Source organism: Benincasa hispida, chromosome 4, assembly GCF_009727055.1.
Source record: "Benincasa hispida cultivar B227 chromosome 4, ASM972705v1, whole genome shotgun sequence".
In the NCBI taxonomy this organism is placed as follows: Eukaryota; Viridiplantae; Streptophyta; class Magnoliopsida; order Cucurbitales; family Cucurbitaceae; genus Benincasa; species Benincasa hispida.
This window is the reverse complement of record NC_052352.1, coordinates 41619030-41637597: the sequence shown is the minus strand read 5'-3', so window position 1 is coordinate 41637597 and position 18568 is coordinate 41619030.

Here is an 18568-nt window from a genome sequence, read left to right as displayed (position 1 = left end):
CGCAAGAACAGAACTTTGCATTATCTCAAGCATCTTATATAGTCAAGATGTTGTCTAGATATAAAATGTAAAATTCCAAGAAAGTAACATTGTCTTCAAGAGGTTGAGGACATGAAACGAATTCCACATGCATCAGCATTAGGGAGTTTAATGCATGCCATGTTGTGTACTCGTTCGACATATGCTATGCAGTTGGAATAGTCAATAGATTTCAGTCCAATCCTGGATATGATCATTGGCTTGCTGTTAAGAACATTCTCGAGTATCTTAGGAGAACGAGGAATCATATGCTCGTGTATGGTGCTAAGAATCTAATCCTTACTATATACACTGATTCTGACTTTCAGACCGATATAGATTCAAGAAAATCAACTTTGGGGTCAATATTGGTAAACCTGAACCCTAATTACTTAAAGTAAGAGTAAGTAATGTGATGTTTTCTAATAAGCTAAATGAAGCCATGTCTTAGGAAGGGTAGAAGATGGAAGCAAGAAGAAATAGGCTCTTAGGTAGCTAAGTGTAAAAGTAGGACAAACTCGGCTAAGCTAAAAAAGTTCATGCTTAATGATGGAATGCATAATAAGCATATGAATGAGACCATGCCATCTAATGAGGTATGGTGCGGAAGTAATATTGTGAGTGAAGTTAGCAAAAGGAAATTTGCTAAATCCTAGCCTTCATCACCAATAGTGGGCTAAGTGGCACAAGGAGGGTTCATGCTGGATTTTGGGCGGTAATATAAGCAAGAAGGTCGAGTTCATTGGGTCGGTTTGGATAAATTACTCGGGCTATTTGTGTAATTCTAGTGGCATTCGAAAGCTTTGTGTGTCTATTTTCTGTGGCTTGGCTGCTGAAAGGAAAACTCACCAGAATAAGGCCAGAGGGGCAAAATAAAGACGAATGGTTCGTTTCTCGGGTGAATCTAGGTCATAAGAGAAGAATTGAAGCTCCAGGACAAATTACGAAGTGTTCTGAGCTAAAAATTTGAGGAAATATTGTTAACTCAGTTATGACTAGTTATATGACAGATACTGAAGAACAATGAGAAGGTATCCTAGTCAAGTACCTAAGGTATGACAATACTCAGTTATAACCACGTGCACGTAGGTAATACGAAGTCGAGGGATTGAGCAAAAGGGTTCTCCCCGACCAAGGTTGACATTGAGGGTTAGATCTAATAGTTCACTCTCAACTAAGGATAAGGGTAATCATATCTTCTCCTAGGCTATATACTAGCAAAAGGAGGCCGAAGTATGGGTCTCTTGGCTGGTAACAGACGTTGGGAGCTAGACGATGTATGCTCCTTCTCAACTAAGGAATAACGAGGTTTAATGGTGGTTTAAAGGTTTTATGTACACGTTTGCTTGGTATACTTTAGTTTCAGAGTAGTCATCTAATATTGTGAATGGTAAAGTAACTTTATGTACCAGTACATTTATGAACTAGTTGCCTATGGTGTTATCTGATATATTGCATTGTTTGTAGGAAAGATTGTAGAGAGCATGTCCCTAAGTAGCTATTATTATACTGTAAAGAGGTGTAATAGTATAAGAGTTTTACAGGTTCTGGAGTAGTTGTTGATAAGTATAGTTATAAAGGGATTCCATTAGAATTCCTGGAAATGATGTCACTCTAGAGCATGGATTTTCTGAATAAATGTTACAACTGTATGAATTGTTTTAAGGATGGATAATGTTCGAGAGATTTGGTAGGCAAGAGACAGTATTTGTAGGAAGCAAAGGAATACTTTCAGGAAGCCTAATATCAGCAATGAAGCCTAGGAAGCTGTTAAGTAAAAGATGGGAAGCTTATTTAGCCCATGTGACAGTTTCATAGGATGAAAAGATGAAACCTGAGGATGTACCAGTTGTACAAGAGTTCCTGGACGTTTCCCTTGAAAAGTTATCAGATTTACAACCTGACAAGGAAGTTGAGTTTACTATCGATTTAATTTCAGATACAACATCTATTTTTCAGGTACCATAAAGGATTGTGCCAGAAGAACTCAAGGAGTTGAAAGTTCAGTTACAAGAATTAATAAATAAGGGTTACAACAGATCCAGTGTGTCATCTTGATGACATATTGGTTATTCAAGCAGTAGAAAGATCACAGGAATCATTTGAGGATAGTTTTGCAAACACTGCGAAAGAAGCAGTTGTATGCCACGTTCAGCAAATGTGATTTCTGGTAGACCAGGTTGTATTTCTTGGTCATATAGTTCCAGCAGTAGGAGTGAATGACTATAGATGTTTTAAATGTTTTAAGTAAATTGCTAAAGCTTATGAATGTTTAGCAATGTATATTTACTGAAAGCTATTTATAACAACTGTTCTCAAATAGTTACCAAGCAACGCACCTCACATTAATGTTGTATTTATGCTATGTTTTACAATGATCATGAGGATGCGTTAGTAAAAATGTTATGGGCAACTAAGTCATTGAGAAATAAGAATATGCAAGTTAAATATGAGTGGCTCAGTACTGAAGTACACGGAGAAGGTACTGAAGCTCAGTCTTAGAAATTGAATAGCTCGATACTGAAGTACATGGAGAAGCTCAGTCTTAGAAATTGAATAGCTCAAAATCGGAAGTAGTAACGCAGTAAAGAATGATAAGGAGTGAGCAAAACGGCCACTCTAGACTAATAGACTAAGGCACAGTTTAGTAAAAAAAAAAAAAAAAAAAACTGTTATGTGATGTTTGTTTTGTCAACAAGTGAAACCTGAAGGGCAGAGGACAATAGGATTACTCAATCCACTACTAGTACCTGAGTGGAAGTCGGGAGTCACGCAGGTAAACATAGACTTTTCACTAAAAATAGAAGTATAGTAGGTTTGCTCAGAGGTTAGTGGCAAACGTGAAGTCTATTCTAGTGAATTCAGAGGAAAAGGGTGTAATCTAGAGAAAGTCCTAGTCAAATTAATCCTAAGAGGAGGGAAAAGATGAGCAACAGTGAGCTCAAAATGCACCAAGGGTATATTGAGTATAAAAGTAAGGAACAAAATGGTCAGCAGAAGACAAAAAGGAAAAGGTCCGATTTGCTTATTCCCAGGTAATAGCTCGAAGTTTGAGTTGTAACTGAGTTAGAGACGACTGGTACAGTTAAGAAAATGTTATGTATACTGTATGGTAAGCCATAGTTTGGGAAATGTTAGTACAAAGAATGTCTTTTCCCAAGTATGGGTAGAAAAGACATCCTAAGAAGAGTGCTCTCGGTTAGGTCAAGAAGTCTAGTTGACACAAATATTGATTTCACAGCTAGAAGTAATTCAAAGGTATGATAACTAGAATCTAGTGGTATTGTTGGGAAATGGAAAAGGACCACCCTAGTAATAAATGAATATTATGACTCAGTGGAGAATGGAAGAGTCACCAGAGGGTGTGATAAGTGAACTATGAGGACCAAGTTGTTCATACATATTAGTATTACTTAATATGAACAGAGTTAATATCAAAGTAGCGCAACGGAAGCGTAGTAAAAAGAATAAAAGAAGAAAGAAAATAAGAAGGTTGTGTATTTACAATCAAAGGATGTTATGAAACTCTGGTTATAAGTAAGTCTGAGCAAATTTCGAGGACGAAATTTCTTTTATGGGGGAAAAATTTGTAAAACCCGAACCCTAATTACTTCAAGTAAGAGTAAGTAATATGATGTTTTCTAATGAGCTAAATGAAGCCATGTCTTAGGAAGGGTAGAAGATGGAAGCAAGAAGAAATAGGCTCTTGGTAGCTAAGTGTAAAAGTAGGACAAAACTCGGCTAGGCTGAAGAAGGTCATGCTTGACGATGGAATGCATAATAAGCATATGAAGAGACCATGCCATCTAATGAGGTATGGTGCTAAAATAATATTGTGAGTGAAGTTAGAAAAAGGAAATTTTCTAAATCCTAGCCTTCATCACCAATAGTGGGCCAGGTGGCACAAGGAGGGTTCATGCTAGATTTTGGGCAGTAATATAAACAAGAAAGTCGAGTTCATTGGGTCGGTTTGGACAAATTACTCAGGCTATTTATGTAATTTCAGTGGCATTTGAAAGCTCTATGTGTCTATGTTCTGTGGCTGGGCTACTGAAAGGAAAACTCGTCGGAATAAGGCTGGAGGGGCAAAATAAAGATGAAGGGTTTGTTTCTCGGGTGAATCTAGGTCATCAGAGAAGAATTGAAGCTCCAGGACGAAGTACGAAGCGTTTTGAGCTAAAAATTTGAGTAAATATTGTTAACTCAGTTATAAACAACCTTGTAGAATGAAACTTTTTAAGATGAGGCCTGAAAATCGAGTTATATAATTTTGAAGTTTGAACTAGAAATTGTTGAACAAGCATGCAGCTGCTTGAATTAAGGCCAATGATGAAGTTTTGAATCTCCAGATTAAATGAGGAGGAATTTTGAGCTAAAATGGTAATATTACTACTCAATTCTAAACATGTTTGTAGAAGGAAGTTTCTTCAAAAGAGGGCTGGATTTTGAGTTATGAATTTTTTAAGTTGTAACAGAGAAGCTATGCATAAGCAAACAACTGCTTGGGAAGAACAAGTAAAAACCTCATATGGAGAAAGAGGATCTTGCTAATGAAGAACAACTTCTTGGGAAGAACAAGTAAAAACCTCATATGGAGAAAGAGGATCTTGCTAATGAAGGACAATGAGAAGGTATCCTGTCAAATAAATGTTTATGACTAGTTATATGACGGATACTGAAGGATAATGAGAAGGCATCCGGTCAACTAAATATTTATGACTAGTTATATGACGGATACTGAAGGACAATGAGAAGGTATCCTGCCAACTAAATGTTTATGACTAGTTATATGACGGATACTGAAGGACAATGAGAAGGTATCCTATTCAAGTACCTAAGGTATGACGGTACTCAGTTATAACCACGTGCACATAGGTAATACGACGTCGAGGGATTATGCATAAATTGTGGTAAGCATCATAGGGGAATATGTTATTAAGGGAAAAATGTTTTTTTCCAGTATGGACAGGCAGGACATTTCAAGAAGGAATGCCCAACTGGGTTGAGGAGTTCAGGTAAAACACGACATGACTCTATAGATGATAGATAAGCCTAGTGGCTTAGGAGCCGAGGAAGGAATTCAAAAGAAGGAAAATGAGAAAGGAAGCAGGACGACCTCAACGTTAAGGTAGGTTTTACGAAGTGTCCTATCGGGAGGCAGAGGAGTCACCTAATGTTGTTAATGGTAAAGTAACTTTATGTACCAGTACATTTATGAACTAGTTGCCTATGGTGTTATCTGATATGTTGCACTGTTTGTAGGAAAGATTGTAGAGAACATGTCCCTAAGTAGCTATTATTATGTTGTAAAGAGGTATAATAATATAAGAGTTGTTTACAGGTTCTGGAGTAGTTGTTGATAGGTATAGTTTTAAAGTGATTCCATTAGAATTCCTTGCACTTTGTAAAGTTAAACATACTCTATTATCAATAAAGATGCTATTTAACATTTCTTCTAAAAAGTTGTTATTGAATCTATAAATTGCACCTATAAACACTAATCCAAAAAAATAAGATCCATGACTATTACATGAGTACTTGAATTTTATGTAGAGACATAAAGATGGATCAAGTTCGAGTAAATAGCCAAAACGGTCTATAGTATACGAATAAGGTTGGGTGTTTTATTCTGCTAACACTATCGGATGCGACCCACTCTGTAGTTGTCATAGCTTGAGAAGTGAGTGCGTCCTATGCAATAAGTTTGCGTAAGATTAGACTAAGAAATAAGCCACTCTTACTTTACAACGTTGTTTACTGTTTAAGATTGACAATTTCGCTTAGATGACCTGGGTAACTCGATCTTAATCTTGAGCTAACTATGAACTCTTGTTTATTCGAGACTATCCTTAGATTTGCATAGGTGAGGGTGAAGGAAATCTGACATGAGGATTTCCATGAGCAGCAAAATGATCATTCCAAATTCCATTCGTATTTTAAAATACACAATTACAGTCAAGAAATGAAACTAATCAGTTATGCACAAAACGAAATTACAACATGCTTTACATAAGATCAATGGATAGAATTATACATACCTTTGAAAACTCATCTTTAAACACCCTCGGTCCCAAACGCTCATATAATCGGCTAGAAAACAATCACGAACGCTCGCGCACTACGACTGCAATACAACACGATCACAATGACCATGAACACAACGAACGGCCTCCAACAACCTCGAGCTATGTCGAGTTAAGTACGACACCACCACAATGGTTACCTTGGTATTCTTGGTGTGAAAATCCATAAATGGGGGCTCTGTATGGACTTAGTTAGAGGACGAGATCGGAGGAAGAACAATTATGTAAATGATTGAGCAAGTGGGAGATGACAAGGTCTATTGTATAGACGATGCCCAATCGTTTAACAAATGTTATGCGATCGTTTAGCAAAAGCTCTGCGATCATTTAGCTAAAGGCCAGCTGAGTGAATATCGTGTAGTGTCACTCACGATCGTTTAGTCTCTCTTCAGCTATCGTCTAGTGAATCTCATCCACTTGACAACCACCCGTGAGTAATTATGAGAATGGAAAATCTCAATTCAACAACTCTTAAATTTAGGAAAACATTTTTCCTTTTATCTCACGGTAACCACGAAACCACCAATAACCACTCATTCAATTGGTTATTAGAGAAAATAGATAATTATCCAATAATTAATATTATTATAAATATATAGATAACCGACTTACCATAGTATATTTATAACCTATAGTTTTAATATTTCATCTCATGAAACATATAAACCGTAGCTCTTTTTCTATTTCATAATATTTAATATAAATCTCATTTATATTAATACTGTTAGGGTTGATGCCCTAAAATCTTCTGTCCTGTAGTTTGTAAACTATTTGTACGAACCCTTATTTTGTATAATATATGATATTTACTTCACATTTTGATTTTGCTCAGTTGCATGTTTTATTTGTTTTACCACAAACCAATAAACATAAAATCCCTAGTTATCTGTATGTAACTTAAGCATGTATGTAGTGACATACAAGTAGATTATGTCTTGAGTGATAACCAAAATAGTTTGTAGTATATGGATATAGGAGGGAAACCTTATCCTGGTAACACTATGGATGCGACCCACTTTGTGGAATAGTCACAAGTGTTGTGACTTATCACAGATGGTCTGATCCTAATCATTCGTGGAAGGGACATGCGAGCAAGGGCGTCCTATACAAAGAGTTTGTATAAGACCTGACCACGAAGTGTTAACTTCTTGTTATATAACACCGTTCATGACAGAGACTTCACTTCACTAGGATGACCATAGGTAACATAACCTCAATCCTGGGTGAGTTGGGAACTCATGCCATTGAGGGCGATCATTTGATTTGTGTGGGTGCGAGTGGCCAGGTTGCCGATTCAAACCTACCATTTTGGGGATTCGTCTGATTTTAGAGTTGGGAACTCAGTTACACAAGATGGAATTCACTCCTTTCCTGAAAAAGGGGTAAGTAGATAGATAGCTCCCTTAAGGACTGATTCCAGGGCTTAAACGATGTAGTGCCACAAACCTTCTCTTGGCCCAAGAGGTGTTCACACATAGTTGGACTATGTTGTATTATTCATCAGAGGAATCAGTGGTACTTAAAGAGTGAGATATAAATACAGGGGCAAAACGGTAGATTAACTCAGTTGTACTTACGAGCATCTGTGAAGAGTCATCGTACTCATGACTGGTTATATTCGATGGACACAGAAATATATCTGTGGTAAGAAGAGTTCAACTGTTGGTCTTTAGTAGAATGCCTGACAGTTAACGGATAGTGGATCTCATGGCTAAAGAGTTTAGTCAGCTATTCACGTATCGTTGGAGCTTCGAGCCATAGGTCCATTAGGTCCCTTGGGTAGCTTGGATAAAGTCGAGAATCAGTATTTAGGTCAGTTTAAAATGTTCAAATTGACAAGAGGGGGTTCGATTATATATGATATAATCGGACTGGTTAATTATATATGATATAATTGACTAAATGTATGAGATACATTATTTTGGAGGAAATTAAATATAAATATGATTTATATCAAGTAGAGGAGAAATTACTACAGTAGATATGTGATATCAAACTATAGGGTAAGAATATAATATGATTATATTCATTAATTATTAAATTGGTTAATTATATGATAATTGACCTAAAACTTCTCTCGGTCGTGCGTTAGTGGGAGAATCCGAAGTCAGTTATTGTAACCGAAGAATAAAATGAAAATTTGTTTCATTTTTGCAATGGTTCAAGAAAATTGCAATTGGTGTGGAAACATAAACGATTGCATAGTCGAGAGCCTATACGATAGAGTTTTATCGTCTAAACGATCGCACACCCCGCGCCTAAATGATCGCTTAACTTTCCTAAACGACCACATCGCGTGCCCAGTTTTCTAAACGATCATCTACCATTTATTAAACGATCCCTTAGTAAAACCTACACAATCGTGTAGCTTCTTCTAAACGATAAGCACATGTTTATACGATAGCTCTTCCTCTCCCACTTGCTTATCGTCTATACAATTTGTTTTTCTCCAATCTCTACCAAATTCACCAAAGACCACACTTTTGATTTTCACTCCGAGAATACCAAGGGCTCCATTTGGTGGTCTTGTCCTCGCTGCTGTTCACTTGTTCGTGACTGTTCATGTTGTTGCCATTCGTGTAGACGATCGTGCTGCTGCAGCCGACTGGTTTGCTGGGCGAGAGAGTGCGAGTGGAAGTTCTTCCGCTGCTTCTGAGTTCAAAGTTTGAAGAGGATCTTCAACTGGTATGAGAACTTTTTCCTTTGTATTTTATTGTTCGAAACATGCCTTTAATTAGTGTTAATTTGCATAACTATTTTTTAGAATGTAAATGGTCTGTATTTCGGTCTCGATGAAATCGGAAAGATCCGAAAGTGCTCATGGATGCTCTTCGTTAAGAATTCCTTTTAATTGGTATTAGAGCCAGGTTCTGATATTCCAATTTCATTGTTGCAACGAATTACATATACATTCTTGGTGGGTGCATATCTACTATGTTTAATCATTAAATTGCTTTGAATGTGCAGATTAATGGATGTTTTCGTGGATGTTAGCCTCGGCTTGATTTAATTCTTTTACATTTTTGGTTGTTAGTAAAGGCCCCTGTGTTTTTGGGCTTTAATAATTGCTATCAAGTCTGTAATTTAAAGTCTGTTTAAGTCTTGAGTCGTTCGTGAAGAAGATCGGAGCAAGGGTTGCAGTTCTTCGAGGAAGGAGACGATCAAGGGTTGATCGCGTCGTGTAGACGTTGGGGTGAGCAATCGCTGAGTATCGGGTCGTGTAGACAATGGGAAGCTTACGTATCGTTTAACGCGTGCGTGCACTAGACGACCGTTTAGCTCAACAAGCTTCATCGCTTAGTAACTGATTAAACGATCGATTAGTAACGTAAGGTAAATCGTTAACCTGTCGCTGCGTTAAGCGATTGCCTAGACGATCAGGCTTCACAACCTCGTTGTCGTTGCGCATATCGTTTAGTGCACGCTAGGTGATCGTCTACCTTTGGCATTTACTACACGATGGTTTCTCCTGGTGGTTTAAGACCCGGTTCGCTCGATGAAAAATGTAATAGATTGGATTATTTCATTCCGATTTTTTGTAAAGGCTCATCCCAGTCCATTAATCCTCAATTTATTACATGCGGTTTATGTTTATTATATGTCATATGGTATGCACATATAGCAAATCCCACCTTAGATTATGCATTAGTCATGTATCATCTCTTTATTGTAATTGTTATAATTTAGAGAAGCATGATTTAATTATGTAAGAGCATGCTCATGCATCATATAACATAAAAGTTTTATTTATGCATGCATAAAAAGCATTGACATGCATCATCTTTATATTATAAGTGTTATGGTATAAGGGTAAATTATAGCATGTTTGCTTGGTTATTACGCGTTATATAAAAGTTATGTATAGTAATGATCGGACATTGTATGAAGCATGACACATAGGTTACTTTATAAATGTTATTAATACCTTGTGCGCAATGGCTCTTTAGTTGTTTCTTTTTAAAAGTTAAAGAGAAATTAGAACTAAAAGAAATAAGAAAGACATGCATGCTTACTTAGGTTTAATTCATGGTTTTAAAATGTTTAAAACTTGGATCACATAGATCTAAGATCACAGTTCTAATATGATTAGCAACCCTAAGGCTTTAATCTTTTAATCAGTTTAATAGGATTAAATTGGCTAATAAAAGGTTAAAGTGTAACAAATCTATCTATAAGGGACCTTTTGTCTAAGGTGAGTTCTATCTAGGCTGGGGTATTTAAGTTGATGGAAACGTAACACCCCTACCTGGGAACTTACATGGAAAGGTGAATTAGATAGATTTGATGCATGCATGCAAGTTAAAGTCCATTAACGTGTTTAAATGTGACTACTTGAACTTGTTCATATTTCATAGACAAACGTTGTTTATGAACGGAAATTAAAAACATGACTTAGACTAAAATCAGTAGCCGGATTGTCTAGGTTAATGAACCCCTAGGTAGAACATTTAGTGGGAGGTACTTGAGGCATAAGATGTTTCACTTAAACGTTTCACATTTCTCCTAAATAGTCCACACCGTGAGATCTATCCTCGGCCTCAAGGCACTTTTTGCGTGTCCCCGTAACGAATGGTGTTTGGCTAGGTCAATATCAAGGTGGATGGAGAGACTGTTCATAGTAAGTGGGAGCGGAAGTGCGTCAACATGTCCTCGGTTTCCCTTGTTGAGTTGAATAAAGTTACTGTGCATCACCTCGAGGCACCCTGGGAGTGTCCCCCCAAAGGATGGCAGTATTGCACGTTTCTTTATTTGATCTCTTGAAAGAGGATAAGGTAACTTAGTCTCTTATCCTAATCTACTTCTTCCCTACGGTGGGTTCATTAGGGCAGGACTCTGGCTCCGAAAACGAAGGGTCACACTTGCGTGGAATTGTTAAAGGTTAACAGTTCTGGACCGAAAAATGGTGGTTGTTAGGTTCAGTTCCAAGAATTGGTTCTGCCTAATGGTTGAGAATGTCACATCCCAGTGAAGGGGCATGATCACCCCACTGGTGACGTTTGTCCTGCCTCACTGGGGCATCATTGCAAAATAGAAGTCTTTCACTTAGGGTACTTGAAATTGTTTTGCTAAACTAATTGGTTAAATGTGGTTTAGAAAAATCTAATAAAGTTTTATTCGTATTTTCAAGAACAATCTTTTTCAAAATGGAAACAGCCATATTAGCTTTCCTAAGCGCCGAAAAATTAACTGGCGACATAAAATCAAACTTAAGACTTTAAAAATTTGAAGAAGCTAATAAAAGTAAAGAATGGCTTGCGTTGATTAGTTAGAAGATGCGGTGAACTATATGTACCATCATAGAAACATCGCAAAATAACGCAAACGGAAAAAAGAGAATTTCAAAAGGATAAGGCATACAAGATAACAAGAAAATGCCTTAGGCAGAACAACGCATGCGCTCATGCGTTGGAATCCATGCGATTGAAGCCATGCATTGAAGGGTGAAAGGCAATCTTCCGTTGAACTACTTGTTGCACCTACAAGAGCAAACGTACCACAACCAAGGAAGCAGCCATATATCCAAAATAACAATGAAAATAAAAATAACCTATACTAAGAAAGCAAAGTAAAGATAGAGCAGAAGTCGTCCCTGGAAAAATAAGAGTGTTGTCACCGAAAGAAGTCTTCCATGCAGGAGATGGTTCTCAACTGCTTGGGTCAAGTTACCCTGACCATTGGAACTTCCGGCAATTGTTGGGCGTATGTTAGCCACCATGAGTTTAGAACTGCCTTCAACTCTATTGCGACTGATTGCCCTTCAACATTGGCTTTCAGCGCATCGTCTACACTTCAATATTCTTTGCAACCTGGTTGCACAAGCTGCAATACTCCCAAGATAAAAAGTTTGCTCGCAGAGACATAAAACTTAACAAACATTTAGCTGCCAAGTCCTCGGCAACGGCGCCAAAAACTTAGTGATGGGAATTTAGAAGTCAACTTTACTCGACAACCAAATTCCCGTGGATGCGGTATGCGATGCATGTTCCTAAGATATACGTTGGTAATCATGCATTGATGGTCATGCATTGGAATGATTATGCATTGACCATGCATCTTGTCACAAGTTTTCTTGCGCTCACGCCAAGTATAACGCGAACGCAAGTTTCTTGGGTAATCCGAGGTCGAACACAGGGACTTATAGCAATATAATTGCGGTGTTGTGCACGCGGTGGTTTAAATAAAAGAATGGAAGGGATGTTGCTACGTTTATCCTACTCCTACTTCTATCTAACAGACAATGCAATGAGAATATGCATGAAAGGGAGAGATACGACAAACCTTGACTTGAAATAAATGTATGGAAAAATAGATAAAATGCAGAGATGATTTCATTGCAACCCTTAAGAGTGATTGCAAGGGCAACCTTAGTTAACGCAAGCCATGCAATCATGCAACACACATACAATAGTAAACCACCTCTCGGTGCGTATGCTATGGCTTCTAATGATAGAATGCATGAGATGTACGTGCAAAGGTGTCTATAGGGCCTACACATAAGCCTTTAATTCTTGTCTATGCGATGATACACAAACAAGGCGACCAAATATCATCATTCCTATTCCTAGGGTGCATGCGATGCAGTATTGACAAACAGAGCTTATTTCTAAGATCCTCATTCTTGCCTATGCGTTCCAATCCACTCTCTCGAGTCTTAGATTTGTGTTTTAGACTACTCTCCCAAGTATGCCTAAATGATGAATGAAGTGCTCATAGAACAAGGTAACCGCATGAACTTTGCTGACCTAAGATTGCTACTATCCCTAGTGAACAATGCATACCTTGCTTAATGCGACCAACCATTTACCCTCTCGGACAATTGATTGTTGTTGACTTTACTCATAGACAAGCAATGTGTTAGCCTATAGACAGGCATTGCAACAGCTTCACACTAAGCAAATAAGATTACTCACACACTCGCGCAACACACACCTCTCGGTGGGTTGCTACATGCTTCATATCCTTAATCCACATGACTAAGTATGCGATACCCAAGCAATCCCACTAAGTGTTGCAATGAAAGTAAAGATGCTAAGCAAAAAGATGGAGATGGAGTCGAAGGAACAGAGAAATGCATTGAAAACAAATTGTATTAATTCCTTAATTCCAAGATGTCATACAATACAATATAAGAAGAAAGGAAAAGGAAATGACTGGCTGGAAGCAAAGGCTTGCTTCCAGCAAATGTGCGTCAAGGCTACTGGTGGTGCCATGGATGGGCGGAGGAGCTGACTCTCTTGAGTTCTAGTTTCGGTCGAAGGCTCCGATCGTCATTCGAAATGGAGGAAGGAGGTGAAGAACTCTCAGCCATATTTTCACGTAGTTTGTCTGGATCACGGGGAAAATCCCTAGATGGAGGGATAATCTCCGGATGATTTGAAGTTATGCTCATTGGCTTCTATTTATAGAGCTTGGATCGCCTACAACATTAATTGGACTGCTCTAAGTCTGACGTTTGGCGCATTCATCCTTTATGAACCTCTGCCACTAACGGCATGGTAGGTGAAATGTCAACATCATCTTTTAGATTTTCTCAAGGTAGATGTGTTGATGCGATCATTTCACTTACCTTGCGTTGATCCCATTAGTTTGCGTTGTCGTGCAGCTGTAATCATTCAATGGCCGTATTCGCTTAATACTGCAACTCTACACGATGACCGTAATCGCCTGACGAGCGCAATCCCCATGTGATGGACGCATGCGGCTGATCACCGCCACACCCATACATTGATATAATGTTGCCTTGTGATGGAGAGTTTTCTCCGTATGCGGTGGTCCGGTTTTTGCGTTTGCGTTCATTTCCTGCATTAGCTACAAAAATAGAACATTGAACGCATAATTAATGCAAATTAACGGGCTAGCTGAGATTCGTTATGCTGATCAACGCAAACTCATATTCTCATGAATTCCTATCATGATTGACGCATATTACGCCTAACAACCTTCATAATTCTAAGTAAAAGGCCTAAGATGACATGCATTTTTGCATGTCATCACATATCCGTAGTGTCACTAGGATAAGGTACCCAACCTTATTTATCTACAACAAACCGTTTAGGTTATCATTTAAACATTATCCACATGTATGTCTCTACATACATGTTTAAATTATATAAAGTAACCTAGGATATTTGTTTATTTGATTGAGTGTATGCTCATAAAATAACAATTATTTTAATATAGCAATTTTTTTATACATAGTTTACAAATTATGAGAATACAAGAAAGATTTAGAACGCCAATCCCAACAGTTACAGGACATCCTTTTCTCAATCCAATGGAGAAAGGTGACCGTGGAAGATGGATTTGTCACTATTGTGGCAAAATATATCATAAATGTCCTTTATGTTACCAATTATTAAAGATCTCCATAGGTCCTCTTTCACAAAATATTGCTTGCTTTCCCCAAAATTATAGACCTGGACATAGTACAATGAAACATGTGTGGAGAAAAAAGTGAAGGAGTAGGTGAATACCCGCACCAGAAGAAATCGTGTCCCAATTTTAATTTTATAGAACAATAATTAGAGGACAGAAACACAGGATAAACAAAACAAATTAAACATGTTTTCTACTGTACAATAAGAAAAATGAGGGTTAGGATATCACATACCCGTTGAAGATCTATTCTTCACATTCCTCTCCATAATGCATCATCTTCTCCTGATCTTACGAACTTGGCATCCACGAACACAAGAACAGACACCACCAAGGGGTCTTCTATTCTCAAGGATGGGAATCGTGCAGAGTTGTGGGCTTACACTCAACTTTGGTAAGGGAGGAAGAGAGAGCTTAATCTTTCTGAGAAAAGCATTTTCTACAGGATCCCATTTTTCACAAAGAGAACGAGAGGAAAGGAGGAGATCAAAAGATTAAATCTCACATTTTTTTTTAGTTTATTGGGAGTTTGAGAAAATCATGGGCGAGGGAGTTATAACTCTCTCCCCTTTAATTTTATTAAATTCAAATTCAAAAAATTGAATTTTAATAATATAAACATATATCGAGAGAGTCAGCTCCTGTCTCTTATACACATCTAGATGTGTATAAGAGACAGCTATATGTTATATCACACATAACATATAACATATAGTTTATATTATATGATATAATATAACCTATAATTTTTATATAAATCACATTCATATAATTTAATATTTGAATCACATTCAAATAACAATCCCTCTCATCAAACTATATAAATTTAATATGAATCATATTCATATTAATTTTAACATATCGTTTATATATGAATCATATTCACATTCAATTTTAACATATAGTTTTATATAAATCACATTCATATAATTAATATTTGAATCGTATTCAAATATTTATCTCTCCCATATAATGTATCAACATGCATTATATTATGTAATATATCAACATATATTATTTAACTATATCTTATACAATTAATTCCCTTTAATTAATTTGCTTCAAATTAAACTAAAATTAATTCGATTTCCATCAGTTCTCATCGTGCTAAAAATGGGACCTTATGGACCTATAGATCGAAGCTTCAATGATACAAGATTAATTGATTAAGCTATTTTAATCAAATTAATCAACATTCATTAATTGTCGGTTTCCACTAAAGATCGACAACTGAACTCTTCGCACTATAGATATATTTTTGTGTCCACTGGATATAACCAATCAACAGTGCGTTGATCATTCACAAATTGCTCGTAAGTACAATTGGGTCAAATTATCGTTTTACCCCTGTAGTTACATCTAACTTAAGTACCATCGATCCCTCTAATGAACAATTAGTAATAGTCCATTTATGATCGGACCCTTCTCGGGCCAGGAGAGGGTGAGATGCCTCATTGTTCAAGCCCCGGAATCGGCCCTTAAGGGAGCAATTTATCTTCTTACCCTAACAATAGAGAATGATGAGTGAATTCTTTCTTGTGTAGTTGTATTCCCAGTTCCCAATTAATCTCATATCGTTTGAGTTTCTGATCTGTAGATCCATTAGGTCCCCTTTCTAGCTCGTAAAAGGAATTGAGGCAACTATGCTTTTAATAGAGTTTGAAATATTCAAATTCACTTAAGGAATTAATATAATTTATAATGATACATTATAATATAAAGTTTATATTTTAATTAAACTTTATAATATAAATTTATTTTGAATATGATTCAAAATTAATTTGTGGGAGAATTGATATTTGAAGGAGTTTAAATATTAATTAAATTGATTCATATTAAAATTAAAATTATAGGTTATGAGATAAATATAATTGAATATGATTCAAATGTAAGCCAAAGTAAATATTGATATTTAATTTGGAGATAATTTAATTGGATAATCAAATAATTATTTGATTTGATTAAATTGATTAAATTAAAACTACAGAGTGATGTTTCATTTAATATGATTTAAATGAAATGATTAATTAAATTTAATTAATGATGTTCTAAATTAGATTTAATTAATATTTAATTAATTAGTCATTAATTAAATTAATTAATCAATCAATTAATTAAATTAATTAGCCCATGTAGGGGAGTTATCTAAAAACGTGGGTGGTTCCACGTTTCTCTCTCTATCTCGGTTAATTGAAAAAAAAATTTGTTTTGATCACAGTGGAAAGAGAGAAAAACACACAGTTCATACTCCTTCCTTTATTTTTCCCAATTCAGTTGGTTCCAACAAACCAAAAAATTACCAAGGAGTTCTCAGATGATAGGAAGGTTGCTTATGTTCTAAACTCCCAATTGGAGAATTGTATTCTCACTCAATTCTACAAAGATAAAGATTTTCTATCTCTTTTTCTGTGAATTTTAAGCATGCTTAACCTAGGCTCTAATTTTACGTAGGCTAATTTTTTTTTTTTGTTTTTTTGTCGCTGTATTATTTTTGAATTGGCCAGTATATGAGTAATTCAGAAATCTCAAATTAATAATGAGTTTTGGTTCTGTACTTTCCGCTGCAATAGGGCTTTTAGCCTTACAATTTCACCTCAAATACTATGTTACATAATGCATAAATACTATATGTGATATTCTTTACATTGATAGCAATAGAAATATATCATTGACAATAGCTATCAATGATATCATTTATGATTATCGATGTAGAAGGATCTAATTCTATACCTATATGCATCAATAATGACATACAAACACACTACACGTATCGATAAACTAACCAAAAGACTCTGATTATTTACAAACATATAACATGAAATCAAATTTAAACAACAAAAATTATCAAAACATTACCATTGATAGAAAGATATCAACAATAACCACTATTTGGCTATCATTGATAGAAATATATCAGTGATAGCAACTGATAGCCTATTTCTCAATTTGAAAGCTACAACTAATAGTAACATCACTAATAACATCTATCAATGATAGCAACTGATAGCACATTTCTCAAATTGAAAACTACCACTGATAGCAGCTATCAGTGATATTCACTGATAACAATATCACTGACGTCAACTAACAACAGCTATTAGTCATAGCAACTGATAGCACATTTTTTAAATTGAAAGTTATCACTAATGGCAATATCATTGATTGAAGCTATCAGTGATAGCAACTAATAGCACACTTCTCAAATTGAAAGCTATCAGTGATAGGAATTGATAACACATTTATAAAATCGAAAAGCTACACTGATAGCAACTATTAGTGATAGCAACTGATAACAGCTATCAGTGATAGCCAATGATAACACACTTCTCAAATTGAAAAATGTCACTGATAGCAACTATCAGTGATAGCTTTCAATTTGAGAAAACCGAGAAGCAGTGTGGAAAATGGTGGTTGGACGTGAGTTTTTTGGTATTTTACCATTTTTTGTTCTATATATGCAATTATTTTATCATTATACTACATATTCTATTATTTTGGGCTTGAATTTCATTTATGCAATTAACCCTTGTTTATTCAATCTTTGGTAATTTTAGCAGCATAGGAGAATTTCAGTTATAATTTGTCATTCACATTAAGATATTAGTTGTTTACTAACTCTACAATTTTATTTCTTATTATATAATCATTGTCTTTTTAAAAAATGTGGCCAATTTTTTTTTTGGAAATTGTTGAATATGGAAAACCTCCCCTTACCTTGTCCATATGATTTTATTCTCTGTAATTTAGGTTTATTTTTATTCTCACCATATGTACATATTTTTTACTGTTATAAGTTTTTCCATAATTAGCTATCATAGTTGTATATATAAGGGATGCTCCCTCTTGTAAAATTATCACAAGAAATAAAAGAAAGAGTTTTGTATTACAATATGGTATCAGAGCCAACTCTATGAATCTTTTCTATAGGTTTCACGTCTGAAACCCTAGAAAAGAAAACAGAAAATCTCAAACATACCTAGTAGCTGGAAGCAGTGCACCAAAAGAAACCTCCATCAATTCCTTGCGTGAAGCTTCACGTTCGAAGAAAAACGAATCAAATTGCGTCGAGCTAGTGGATAGCAACTAATCCA